Source organism: Bos indicus x Bos taurus, chromosome 28 (genome assembly GCF_003369695.1).
Source record: "Bos indicus x Bos taurus breed Angus x Brahman F1 hybrid chromosome 28, Bos_hybrid_MaternalHap_v2.0, whole genome shotgun sequence".
NCBI lineage: Eukaryota > Metazoa > Chordata > Mammalia > Artiodactyla > Bovidae > Bos > Bos indicus x Bos taurus.
Window position 1 is genome coordinate 40,310,924 of NC_040103.1, and position 15,058 is coordinate 40,325,981.

Below are 15,058 nucleotides of genomic sequence, written 5' to 3' on the forward strand. Positions count from 1 at the left end.
GGTGAGCAGGGACAGTGCTCAGGATCAAAAGAACTATAAAGACAATCACTTACTGACAAGATACCTCCTGACATCAGAGACAAAGTATCCATGGAACCAATCTAGAAAAAGGAACCTCATTGTCCAGGCCACCTTGTGGTAAACCAGAAGACTGGCAGCTTGTGTTTATCTTTTCCCTTCAAGGCTTGAGGGTTAGCAGGTTTATAGATAAAGCCAGGCTTGATCACAAACCTGACAGCATTTGCACAAAACAACAGCTAGTTTATCCCTTCCCGCTTTAAATCTTGGTGCATGCTTCTCTTCCTTCCCGATAAACAGCCTTTGGTGCATTTATCTTTTCCAGAATAGGGCATGTTTGTCTGCATTAAAAACCTGTGCAGGCAGATATCCTTTCTCCTCAATAATTTTCTTAAAGGTATCTGGGAACTTGTCTCCTGCCTCTTGGTTGGCACAAGCTGCTTCTCCTGTAATCTTGACATTTTTTTTTAAGTTAAACCTCTTCAACAATTATCGAACCATCCTTTGCTGGCATTAAATTCTCTAGCTTCAGATCCTTTTCTTTCTTCTTGCTATAAGTTGTTAAATGATGACTCTGCTTTTTCTTAAATCGTATAGATTCTACAGAAATCTTGCAACCACATGAAAGTTGCATTTTCAATGATATAGAAAGGTATTTCATGAAAAGTGCAAGGTATAGCTGGAGTCATGACGTCACAGATTTCCTTTTCTCTTTTCACAATGGCCCTTTTGCTGGATTAATTTACCTTGAAGTGGTGGGCAACTACAACTGCAGCCCTCAGTCTATGGTACACACTAAGTGATTCAACTTTTTCTTTTAATGTCATGACTTTTCTCTGTTTCCTGGGAGCATTTCTAGCATCACTAGTTGCTCTTCATATGGGTCCCCTGGTATTATTCAAGGCTTATGGTATTGCACTAAACACAATGAAAAATATACAAGAACAGCAAGAGATCACTTTTTATTATGACACAAAATTTACTGGAGAGACAAACTGCTCACACAAAGATGATTAGCATCACATGATGTTCTAAGTGAAAATGATGTTCACTTAGAACATCACATGATGTTCTAAGTGAACTCACAACACTTGAGTTAACTGCAACAGCAACAGGAGGTGGCTATGAACTTATCACAGTAGGAGAGTATTACTATAGATAATGTATGCAGTTACGAGTTCATGCCCCATCTCTACATTTGTCTCCATATCCCTCAACTGGAAATGGCACTACGTATGCCATTTGGTCAGTGGTATGGTCAGTGTTTGTGTGCACAAGTTTTGGTAAATGTTAACTTTTTATAATAGATTTGTGCATATTCCATGGTAGTAAGTGATAAAATGGATTAAAATCTACAGATATATTATGTATTCAGGACATACACCTTTGTCTTAATTTTTTCAGTAAATTAGGCTACCCAGTTCATCTGCAAATTTTTTCAATTTGTCACAAATCCCCAAAAAACACTTCTAAAATATTTATCAAAATAAAAATCCAAATATAAGTGAGCCCACACAGTTCAAATCCCTGCTATTCAGGTCAATTACACACACACACACACACACACACACACACACATGAGAGTATGTATATAAATATATACAGTGAAAGTCACTCAGTCGTGTCTGACTCTTTGTGACCCCATGGACTTCATAGTCTATTAAATTCTCCAGGCCAGAGTGGGTTGCCATGTCCTCCTCCAGGGGACCTTCCCAACTCAGGGAAGGAACCCAGGTCTCCCACACTGCAGGGAGATTCTTTACCAGCTGAGCCACAAGGGAAGCCCATATATATAATTTCTTATTTTATTTTCCCCTTTTTCTATTAAGTTAAGAGATATATCAATATAAGTGGTGTTGACATTTGCATTTCAGTTCACAGAACACTAGAAGCCACATCAAGAGGTTAACGGGAAGATGGTATGTCACTGGAGATGTGAGGCTTCCAGGTGGGTACAGCGAATAACAGGACATTGTGTCGTCACTTCTGTGTCATGAAGTTGCTGCCGTTTGCAAGTTAAATAAAGGTAGAAGTTGAGACTCAATAGTGAGTAGCAGAAAAGTGGGCTATGCTAGTCTAATATCTGGTTTGCTTCCAGATCTATTCCCTGACCAGCGCCCAGAAGCAATGGGAGGGCATGGGAGCAGGATTAGCAAGAAGCCACACATGGACAGAGGAGAAAAGTTTACAACACTAGGAGGAGGACTGGATAAAAATCAGCAAATTTTGGTAACTTTGTCAGGGTTATAGCAGACAGCCAACAGTGAATGGAGCATGGTGAGTATTTCAAGCCAGGTAGATTTAGATCCTTCTCTAAAACCATCTCAGATGCTCTAATCAGCACAGATTGGCAACACCAGAAAGAAGCATGGTGCCTGATATAAAATGGAGAAGACGGGACACAGTGAGCTATGGCCAGAGAGGGACCATCATAGTGGGATGGGCTGATTTGGAAACAATCACTCTGTAATGGCTCACACGGATCTTGACTTCTAATCAAATGAGACTGTTGCGAGTTCAAAGGAGAATGTGAATTCAGTGCCACTGCCAGTTTATGGCATTTAAACAAAGGCGGGAGTTTGCTTGATTAGTAATGGCAGTGACTGGACTGCCTTGGCAAGACACAGGACTCGTCCTCTTGAAATGCAAGTGCTTAAGAACAGAAAGAGAGTGATAGGGAGACAGAAGTGAAAATGAGAGAAGCTGAAGGATGAACATGGGCTGACGGAGGAGGATCAAAGCAGCAATAACCAAATGGAGAGAATTTTAGAAGCAAAGTTAGCTTCATTTACAGATTAACTCTAGCCTCAGGGCATGCACTGATGGAATGCTACCAAATGATATCAAATTCACAGAAAACATCAAATCAAACGCTTGGGAGGAAAAAGAAACAAAAACAAAGGAAACTATCCTACTGTTTTGAAGGCAACTGGCTTTTTCCTACTATTGAGCGTGCAGCTGCCAACCCAAGCCAGTGAAATAGATGCGGTAAAGAAAGAAAGATCTGAAGGATAGCAGAGAGAATAACACTATATAGTACTGGGCAGCTGGAAAAATGAAACACACTTGATGAGCCTTGAACTCGGGAGGTGGTTGGCCTGGGACTTTCCTGCTCTGTGATGGAAGCTGCATCCATGGCCAGAAGGATTCCTGTGCACTGAAGCTGTGTTGCAGAGAATGTTATTAGTGCTAAGAAATGGGAAAGTCTCCCCAGAGCAACTACTCAGTCTTCAGAAATGGTTCAACGAAAAGAATTTCAAACTCTCTCTCACACAGACATTGATCACACCTACTGTGCTCTTTGCAATGATTCCACTACAAAGTTTCAGCATTCGGTGTACACAGAGTCCTGCCAAAAGCCAACAGAGCTTCCACTGTTTGCCCTGCAGGGAGAAGGGAGGACTTAGAGAAAGCCACTGGCCTCAAGGAGCACGCTGTCTAGAAGGAAAGCGTGGTGACTTATACATGATAAGCCTTCCCAGGTGGCTCAGTGGTAAAGAACCTGCCTGGGAATGCATGAGATATAAGAGATGCTGGTTCGATCCCTGGGTCAGGAAGATCCCCTGGAGAAGGGAATGGCAACCCACTCTACTATTCTTGCCTGGAGAAGCCCATAGACAGAGGCGCCTGGCGGACTATATATAGCCCATGGGATTGCAAAGAGTCAGACACGACTGAGTGACTAACACGTCACACTTACACAGTAAGTGTATAAGAAAAAGTAGAAAGCGATAGGGCCACTGAAGACAGAAGGGAAATTCTACCATTTCTTGGTACATTTCAGGCTGTCTGGAGCTGCCCTTTGCAGACTCATCCTTGAGAGGCTGTTTTCTTTCTGGGGTGTTTTATTTGTCTTCTCTCTAAACTCACTCCTTGCTATCTAGTGGCTTCACAATTTAATCCGTATGACCCCGGCTTCATCCAGTCCATGAGCACATCTTATATTAGTGGCTTGGAGCTTATATCCAGGACTGATAATGCAACCATCACACGGTAGGTCCAGAAGTGTGTTAGCAAGATATGACAAATTCTAAGTGAACTTTATAAATCTTTCTTCAGACAAGACATGCATGACTTATATAAGCCACACCTCGGGACAGGGGCCATAGTATCATTTTCAGCCTTCTTAACCAGTCACGAGAATACCGTGCTTACCCTTGTCTCATGAAATGTGCTGGATTGGGACACCCACCCCACGTGGAGTACATTTGGTTCCCATTCCCCCCACATGTCATCCTCACTCCAGGCTGCTTCTGCCCGCTTCCAGACGGAGCGCTCAGCAGGGCTGTAACTATGGCTCTGCTCACCGCTGAGGGCTGCAGTTACGCTCTGGGCCCCCAAGAGGTTCTGCCTGCTTGTGAGCACTGCTTATCCATCACTGATGTGTTTAAAACACAGTGAGGTTCACAGCGTGAACTCCCAATGCCATTCTGATCCGTCATCTATGTCATCTCATTTAATCTCCATGACGTTCTGGGAAGGTCAGGAACACCATAAATCACAGGGTAGATTTCATACAAAAATTATTAGAATAAAAAATTCACAGGCAGTTGGCTATGCCAAAAGAAGTAGGAGTCAACATCTGCAATTTAGCACATGAATAAATTAGCCCAAAAAGTTTTGACCAAAACCAAGTCTTGAGTAACAGAATAGAAACGTGACTCCATATCTGTGGGAACCCAGAGCCTGTAGACAATGTTGCTTTAGTGGTTAAGGAAAGCTGGAGTTCCTTTCAGTCAAGTGCATAAAATTCTTACTAGCCCTTAAAAAACATGAGTAAAGAATGAGACATTTTAGACAAAGGTAACCTATATGTGCAAAGTTTTAGAAATCAGAAATACCAGGTACATTTCCAGAAAGGCCAGTCTTCCATGCTAAAGCATTCTTCTGTCCAGTTACCAGTGAGTTTATGCATCTACCCCTCCAATTCCAATAAATTTACAACTTTTATTGAGTATTACCATGTACCAACCACTAGGTATTAAAAATGCAAAGGATGAATAAAATCTTGACCTGTCTGAAAGGATCCCACATACTAGTAAGAGAAAGAGATATCTTGACAAAAATATTCATTATTGTCTATACTTTAAAATACAGCCTAAATGACCGTGCTATATTAGTTAGTTCAGTCGCTCAGTCGTGTCCAACTCTTTGCAATCCCATGAATCGCAGCACGCCAGGCCTCCCTGTCCATCACCAACTCCCGGAGTTCACTCAAACCCATGTCCATCGAGGCGGTTATGCCATCCAGCCATCTAATCCTCTGTCATCCCCTTCTTCTCCTGCCCCCAATCCTTCCCAGCATCAGGGTCTTTTCCAACTCTTCGCATGAGGTGGCCAAAGTATTGGAGTTTCAGCTTCAGCATCAGTCCTTCCAATGAACACCCAGGACTAATCTCCTTTAGGATGGACTGGGTGGATCTCCTTGCAGTCCAAGGGACTCTCAAGAGTCTTCTCCAGCACCACAATTCAAAAGCATCAATTCTTCAGCACTCAGCTTTCTTCACAGTCCAACTCTCACATCCATACATGACCACTGGAAAAACCATAGCCTTGACTAGACGGACCTTCGTTGGCAAAGTAATATCTCTGCTTTTCAATATGCTGTCTAGGTTGGTCATAACTTTCCTTCCAAGGAGTAAGTGTCTTTTAATTTCATGGCTGCAATCACCATCTGCAGTGATTTTGGATTAGAGGAGTTGATATCTGACCAGGTTCCTGAAAGATGTATAGAATTTCAAGAGGTGCAGAGGGTGAGGGCTGTGGGCATTCCAGGTTGAGACAATAGCAGATGCAAAGGCCAAAGTATAAAGCACACAATACTACTTTCAGGACTTGCAAGTGGTCCCTTTGGTCAGACCCCCTCCTGCTCTCCTCCCCAGATGCAGAGACTGACCAGGGGTGGAGATGAACAGTAATGGATTGAGTAGTTTGGAACTGTCTCCCTTTCGACTGATCCCCAGCTGAGGCTGCAGCTCAGGACCCTTTAGAAATCAACAGGTCAGAACTGGTGAAGCCCTGGGGCTGAAGGTGCTGCTCTTCTGTCCCAGGCTTGTCTTATCCTAGATCACTCCTTGAGTTGCATGCCCTGATGCCTGATGCTGAAACAGATACACTCATTTCTCCCACTGCCCATTCCTATCTCGACAGAGCATCCTTGCCTTCTTATCCTCTTCCCAGGTAAGCCAGACCATGCAGATGTGCCTTGGAAAGAATGATTTCACATCACCAAGCTGTCAAAACACAGTATTTTTTATCCCTGAGGCTTGCATACAAACAGAATGCCAGCTGACCTGCTTTGCTCCACGGCCAAAGGTGAGAGAAGAAAGTGCAGGGGTGGAATGGATGGGGAGCAGGTGGCTGACATATGCTGAAAGGACGGTGGGCAAAGAGCAGGACTGGAGAAGGCTAAGAAGGGGTTAGAGTGGTGAGGGCAGTTTCCAAGCTGGGTGCGTCTATCTTCCGTTTTTATTAATATGTTTGTTTTCAAATTCTTCCCATTGTTCCAATTCACATCCAGCATAACCTCCCAGGTCTGTGATGATTATTTCTAAATACCTATTGGTTTAGGTCATTTTTATTTCAATCCAATTCAGTGAAAATTTACCCAGGTTCATCCCAAATCCATGAACTAGGCTGAAACTTGCAACTTAAAAGGAAATAGGGCATAAACTCCATTTTCATGGAACTCACAATCTAATGAGAAAAGACACCACACAAAGCACCATATTAATAAAGAATTAAGCACAAAGGTGCTGAGGGGATGTAGAAAAATGAGCCTGGAGGACCAGGGCAAGACCTAAAGGAGGTGCTTCCTGCACTGGATATTAAAGATAAGCGGGAAGTATATTTAGTATTAATAGCATTGTCGATAATGATAAATGCCCTCAATAGACCTGCCATGAAATGTTTATGGGGAATAACACTGCATCAACGTAAATATAATGACTGCTATAATATGAGGGGAAATTAATGGAACTATCATCAAGTTTGGAGACTAATCCAATTCTCTAAATCTTTAACAGATCAAATAGACAGGAATAAATGGGTTTCAGGGAAACAGAATAATACAATAAATAAAGTTTATTTGCCAGATATATATATATATTGTACGCTACCATATTTTTAAATGACCATAGTATATTGCAGAAAGAAAAACGTAATATTACAATCTAGACACACACTGACTCTTAATACAGTCAGAAAGCTAAAATTATATTAAAATAAGACATAAATTAAAATTAATACCTTATGGGCTTTTATGTATACCAATAAAACAGACAACATTCTGATAAATTTAACTAAGGACTAAAAGAGAAAATATCAATATATCAACACTTGGAATGAGAAAGAGGGCCCAATGACAGACACAACTGACTAATATTTTAAGGAGTTTTGTGCATAGGTTTGTGAAGGCATTTGTTATTTTATTTTTCAATTATAGATGTGTCTGGTTTGGAAATCTAGGTAATGCTGGATTTATAAAATGAGGTAAGCAGCATCTTCTTCTTATTTTCTGTAAGTATCTGTGAAAATGGAATTATTTCTCGCTCGAGTATTTGCTAGCATTCCCCTGGTGAAACCACGTGGGCCTGGAATCTCTTTGTGTCTCCTGTAAGGAACATAGGGTTGGATCTTTTTTTTTTTTTTTTTTTCCATACTGGAAAGCTGTGACTTATGATTTTGTTCTGCTGTTCTTGCCTTTTTTTACCTCTTTTTTTTGGGGGGGGGGAGGGGTGAGGGGCATCAGCTTGGGGAGCATTACTTGAATATAAGAAACTCTTTTATTTCCTCAACTTCTTAGAAAGACATCTTTTGTTATTTTGTTAGCTTGCTGTTTTGTTTACTCCAGGACTAACAAGCTCTATTTTTCACTTTTAACATCTAGTTGGGTTGAATGCCTTGTACGACTTCACACCTGAGTGCTCCACTCCTGACATCACAGTGTTCCACTTCACTCTTCCCCTTCCCACTTAGCATCTTTCAAATGGAATATCTAAAGAACAGTATTACTTTATACATACAATCCCTTTCTGTAGTGTCATTGTGTTTTTCTAAATACATTAGCAATTCTACCTTATGATGTTATTCATTTTATTTTAAAACCATTCAAATTTATAGAAATTATTAGTAGGAGAAAATTAGCAGTCTTTTATGTTAACCTGCTTCTTTTCCACTTCTCTTGCCTTTCTTTACTTCCTAGATATCTGAGTTTCTCTCTGATATCATTTCCATTTTGGCTTCAGGATATTACTTAGAATTTCTTCTATTGTAGGTATATTGGCAACAAATTCAGCTTTTGTTTTCTCTTAAGATTTCTTTATTAAACTCTCACTTCTGAACACAGTTTTTAGTTCATATAGCATTCCAGTGGACTGACGCCACTACCATCACCCCAGCAATGTAAGCAGGTCATTCCATTGCACTCTGGTCCTCTGTCTTCCTGATGAGAAGTCAGGAGTCAGTCTCATCTTTGTTCCCATATATACAACACAACTTTTTTTTTTTTTTTTTTTTTTACTGCATGCTTTCAAGCTTATTTTTTTTTTTTTTTTTGGTCTCCAGCAGTTTGACTATGATATGCAAGGAAGTGGTTTTCTTTGTATTTATCCTGTTTGTTGTTCACTGAGCTTCTTGTGCCTATAATTCAAAGTTTTCATCACATTTTGTAACTTTTCGGTGATTATATTTCAATTATTTTTCTGTATTATTATCATTCTAATAATTAGTATTCTAGAAGACTAATTAGTCCTTCTAGAACTCTTATGTGTCAGACTGAATGATACTGATCCATATATCTATATCAGTAAAGTTCACTCTCTCTTTTTTTCAACCTTTCTTCAATCTGCCCTAATTCAATATCTTTTTCATCTCAGTCAAGTTTTGTATTTGGTCTCCTTTGGATATAGTCCCTAAACTGGAATCCCAGATCATATGGTAGTTCTATTTTTTAATTTTTTGAGGAAACTCCATACTGTTTTATGTTTCCATGTTGGCTGTACCAATTTACATTCCCACCAAGAGTAAGTCCCTTTCTTCACTTCCTCACTAGCATTTATCATCTCTTGTCCTTTTGATGATAGTCATTCTAACAGGTGTGAGGCGATTTTTCATGGTGGTTTTTATTTTCTTTGCCAGTAGTACTGAGTACCAACCTGGGAATGGAATGCAAAGTAACTGGCATCAAAACTGGGTTGTGAATGTCAGAAAGCAGGAAGTGTACTAATCAAAATGACTTTACAAGGGAATTAAGTGGCCTCTTTTTTTCTTGGAAAGGCACGTTAGTAGCCAAGATCCTGCTCTCCAAAGTCAACACACCTTGATTAAAATCCTGATTTGCTATCTACTTGCCCATCACCTCAATAACTCAATCTCTCTACGTTTCAGTACCAATGAGATGTATGACTCATGTAAAGCACTTTGCTCAGGGCCTAGTGACCAAGTAGGAGCTTAACAAATATGGCCTATTATCTTTTTTTGAATAATGTTTCTTCAATGAGATGCTATTTTGCCTTTACGAAGTCTAAGAAAAATATTGCAAAAAAAGGAATGAAGCCTGAAGAATCTTAAAATTCATAATCGGCTATAATCCCATCTGCTGCAACCTCTTCCTTCTTACTTGATCCTCTTTTCATCACGGTTTCACCCTTTTGATGTCACTGAATCCAAGAGATAGCAGTAATGACAGGAAAAACTGAGGCACGGTGTGGAGAAGGAAATGAAGTCATCGGTGGAGTCCTGACCAGAAACTGGGCCCCCCCTATGCTGCCCCTCCACCAACTGGCTTGTGAACAAGGGGAGGGTATTGTCCCTACACACCTCCTTGTCCTCAGCACCTCGTCTATAGCTTGAGGGGGTCAATAAATTTAGTTCGGGAGAGCGAGGAGAGGACGATGCATGGGAAGAAGGGGAGGAGGAGGAGCAAGTAGAAGTTTCCACAGACCTATTAAGTCACATTACTAGTGTTATTATATTGAATTCTTTGCCTTTCTTCTTCTGCAGCAGTTCTTAAAATAACCTAAACCTATGATCCATGAAACAGAGAAAGAAATCAAATCAGCGGTAATGTGATTCGGCTCTGAGTCCCTTTTCTACTGTTTCTGAGGTGGTTGGGAGCAACTGCAAGACTGTTGTGTGTGTTTGGGGGTCAGGGGGATTAAATGTGTTCTGTCAGATTTTACAGGTGTAGTTTTGGGCTAGGCGTGGGTTTAAAGCAAGTCTTACAGAAATTTCTGGAAAGCATTTAGGCTCAAATTTCTCTCAGTCCTCCAGTTTCAGGGGAACCGTACCTCAGGCCTGTTTCTTTGTCCCCTCCTCCTTCACCATGCAGACCTCACGTGGCTGAGGAAGGGCCTTTCCATCAGGAGTCAGAGAGCTAGGCAATTACACACAGTCTTTGAGTTACCACACAGAAATAGAGTCATCCTGAAATGTTCATGGGCAAAACCAGAGCTCATGGCAGTTGGAACTTAAAAGAAACCAGTCACACGGCTTTACTGTGTTAAAATGGATCCAGCCCTGGGCTCTGTTTTGCTAAGGTCTAAGTGTGAGTGTGTGAGTGTATTTGAGAGTGAGTTAGTGTGTATATCAGGGGTTGGGAAGAGCAACAAGAAGAAAAGAAAGAAGAAGAGGAATATAAGACCAGAAGATGCTAAGCCCCTGCCTCCCTCTCTTCCATCTTCCACATTACGCACTGTTCTACACCATTACGGTCACTACATGCCTGGTGTTTTTCTCATGAACTGAGACCTGCACTCAGCTGTAATGGGATGAAAACTCTCCCCCTGGTGGTCTTACAGCCCCTTGAATAAAACCACTCCAAAACTGCTGGAATAGATCAAGCCCTGTTTAGAACCATTTGTGAGCCAGGAAGAAGGCAGAAATCCAATTAAACGGGTGTTCACTGAAGCTGGAAACAGTTGGGACAAGCAGAAAGTAGGGGAAAGGAGGGAGAGCCTAGACGTTGAACTTGAACAAAGTGCACTTGTGGGAGGGAGGCTGCTGGGAGTGGAGAGCAGATGGGCTGCCCCAGAGCTTGAAGGAAGGGGCCGCAGGAAGGAGGCAGGTAAAGAAAGGCTGGTGGAGACAGGGAGGCAGAATCAAGAAGGACTAACCTGGGTTCCAAACTCTTTAGAGTTTAGAGTCACGATTTGGAACATTTTTATTTTTTTCTTTAAACTTGTATGGCACAATGACAGATATTTGAGAAACGTACTTTCATTTCATTCTTTCCATGGCCCTGGATCGCAGATATTAATATATACCCATTTTACAGGTAAGGAAACAAAGAAGTTTGAAAGATGTTAAAAAATATATCTATGTTCTATCATAAAACTTGTGCTTTTTTCCTATCTTTCTTCCACCACATCACCTCTGGCCTGGAAAATCCCTCCCACTGGTAATCTGCTTGTCACTTGAGCAGCCTGATCCATGCTACGAAGCACAGATGTTGGCCTAGGGTTCTGTGAGATTCCCTCTTACTCTCAAGTTCTAGACATACTAGCAGGAACAAGGGGAGAAGATCTGGTTAAAATGTATCTCACACAAAAAAAATAAAATAAAATGTATCGCACAAAACAGACAAACTGAAGTTCACTCTTGTGCTCCACAAAACTTCTTTGTGGTTTTCTCGATGCTGGAGCATGATCGTTTGAATGCTGAAATGGTCCCTTTCAGTCCCACTTGGGTCACTAACTGTATGAGCTTGCAGTTTCCCTAATATCGCCAAGTTTCAATTTCTACACCAGGCAGATAGGGATAATCACACTGTTAAAAACCTGCATTCATAATTAAGTGAAATGACCTTTCCATTCCTTCGTATAAGAAAGGCAACAACCCTTGCCTCCCAATGACTGATCTCCAGGAATCTGGGTGGGTCTATTGCTAAAAAAAAAAGCAGGCCCATGCTGGCGGCTTCTACTGGACCAATTCTCAGTCCTTGAGTCTCTGAGAGAGTTGAATAGTTGTTTCAGACAGTTCCAATGAGACAGGATGACTGAGAGCATATTCAGAATTCAAGGTCACCTTTGAGTTATTGGACAATGCCTCTGTACTCTGGGGGGTGGTCCACAGTAGGAATGTGTCAGAATGGCAGACATCATTCCAAGCAAAAATGTTCAGAAAACCCAGGTAATTACCTTTGGAGGAAGAAGCCGGGTAGATGATGTCACAGGCCCTCGTATACCACTAGAGGCTTAGCAGTAGCTCAATCATAAATGAATCTGAAATGATCATTTGGAGTCGTTAGCAGGTGGCAACCTCTGCCTACATTCTGTCCCAGACTGGGGATACAGAACTCTGTCCAGCATCAATGGAGAATGTTATGGACTGAATGTTTCTGTCCCCGGAATTAATGTGTTGAACTCCGAATCCCCAATGTGTTGGTATTAGGAGTTGGAGCCTTTTGGAGGTAATTAAGGCATAAGCATGGGACCCTCATAAATGGAATCCATGCTCTTACAAAAGAAACCCCAAAGATCTCCCTTGTTCCTCTGCTGTGTGAAGATACAGTGAGAATATGGCTGTTTATGAACCAGGAAGTAGGTCCTCACCAGATACTGTAAATGTATTTGGTAAAATCTGCAGGTACCTTGTCTTACTTCCCAATCTCTGGAACTGTGAAGAATAAATTTCTATTGTTTATGAGTTGTGTATCTGCAGTCATTCATTAGAGAAGACCAAATTAAGATAGGGCACATCATTGCATTTGGACGAGACAAAAGAACATCTAGTTCTAAACTCCAGCTATCTTTTCTACAATCAGAACATTGACGCTGAAAGGAAACAGCTTTGTGTGTGAAGAGGAGTTAACGAAGGAAAGATTTCATCCAAGAGTCTTCTCTTGGAGTATTTCCATGACAGGAGTGTACGAAGAGTGAGGCTGTGAAGATACAGGCAGGTGGGCTGGGGACCAGAGGGAGCAAGAAGGCCCCACACAGGGTATTCAGCTATTAGACCCAGAAAACTGCATGTAAGGCCAGTGGAGGCAAGCCTTTATGAGAACTACTGGAAACCTTGTAAAAGCCCCTCTTTGCATCCAAAGAAGACTACTGTCCTCCCAATAGTGAGGGAAATGGTAGGGATTCAGGAGGTGGTGAGGGTAGGAAATGGTGATAGCTGTGTGCAGGAACTGCACTAACCTGGAACGTGTATTATCTTATTTACCTTCACACTAATAATGAGAAAAGGTGAAGGGGCTTCAAGGTCAGAGAATGACCTGAAATCTGCAAGCACTGAAAACATATTATTTGAATGGATAAACAGGATTCTTCTAGGTTGAGGCTACAGCTCAGAAACTTGCCAGGTTACAGCTTAACTCTGTGCCTGAGTCTGAATTAACATGGAGAATTGGTCAGGGTTTAGTGAGCCTGAGGACAGATGCAGTTTGTAACCAATGCTTAGTCTCGGGACTGGGCTACATCTGAGGCCAGGCTCAGATCAAACTGTGTACTTATCAGATCTGTGCTTCAGTACCTTCCTTCCACCACCTGGAGCCTACTCTGCAGACCTGGAGCTCATTTCTCTCCCCATCCTCTCCCTCACTCACCTCTGAGTTGACAGTCAATTTCACTGTGCCCACGACCGCTCCTACATGTGTCCTTCTTCCTTGCAGACCAGGGGCTGTCTGGGGTCCTTAGTATTATGCCCTGCCTCATGCCCAATACAGACAAGGCTCTGCTCCAAAATGGCAATGCCAGGGTGATACGGGATACTACTGGGTGATATAGAATTACGCCTCCCATACAGCGCATGCTATTCTCGTATCTTCCACAAGGAAATGTGCCCTAAGACACATGACTTTGAACAACAATAAAACATAACCTTAGGGGCACAGGAGAACCCACAATCAAGTCACGGACAATTTAATATCAGTTCATCTAAACCACAGTTTAACCATTTAACCAGATAATTGAATGGACTGAAAAGGTAAACTGGGGTGGGTCTTGGTACCCTGTCCCCTTCTGCGTATCTTGTGACCTACTGGGATGGAGACTGCAGCTGCGGGCACCAAGCACTGGGCTTCCCTCCTCACGGCTTTCTTCCTCCGCTGGCTTCTTTCCATTTCCTTCCCTGAAGACACACAAACAGAATCCAAAGTTACCGTGACCCAAATGTGTAACATACGGTGCAATTAGTGAAAATGCATTAGGAACCAAATTGGTCCACTGCTACTTTTGTGATAATGAGAGGGAGGAAAGCCTGGGAAACAATTGGCAAGCAAATGGCGGGGACCCAGTGTGGACTTCCGAGAAGACAGAGGCTCTGAGGATGGGCTCAACATCCCGACTCAGGGTCATGTCTTAAAAAAGACACCTGTAAAACTTCCTTTGTGGAAGACTGCATTTCCGTTAGGCAATTTGGCAATATGTAACCAGAGTCTTAAAAATGTCTGAAACCATTGCTCTAGTAATTTCACTCCCAGGAATTGATTATAAGGAAACCGTAGAAAATGTAAACCAAGATTTATTTCAACACTGATCCCTAACAGTGAAAACTTGAAAATAACTTTGAAAGAACAGAAATATGAGAATAGTTAAGGAAATTACGATGAGAACAAACAATGGAAAATCATGCAACCATCAAACATGATGTTTACAAAGAAGCCCTAATAATGCAGGGAGATACTGCTAACAAAATTGTGAACCGATTGCAGGACATAAATCTAAAAATGCAGTGTGAGCTCAACTGTTTTATCTACCAATTGACATCTTCATCTAGCTTAAAATCACATTGTAAATACATCAAAATTGTAAATAGTGGTTACTGCTAGATTTTGAGCTTCTGAGTGGGTTAAACAGTTATGCCATTATTTTAAGTATCTTGCAAATGATTTATAAAAAATACACAATGTTTTGATAATCTGAGGTGGTGGGGGGGGGGAATGCATTCTGTGGAATAAAAAGTGCATGTCCCTTGCCTCAGTCTTCTTTCATATCAAGTAAGACATTTTCTGGTTTTATTTTTGAGGCAAAGGGCCCTGGCTCTTTTCTTTATTACCAATACCTTCCCCAGCTCCCAAGTAAAGGATATAATACCCCAT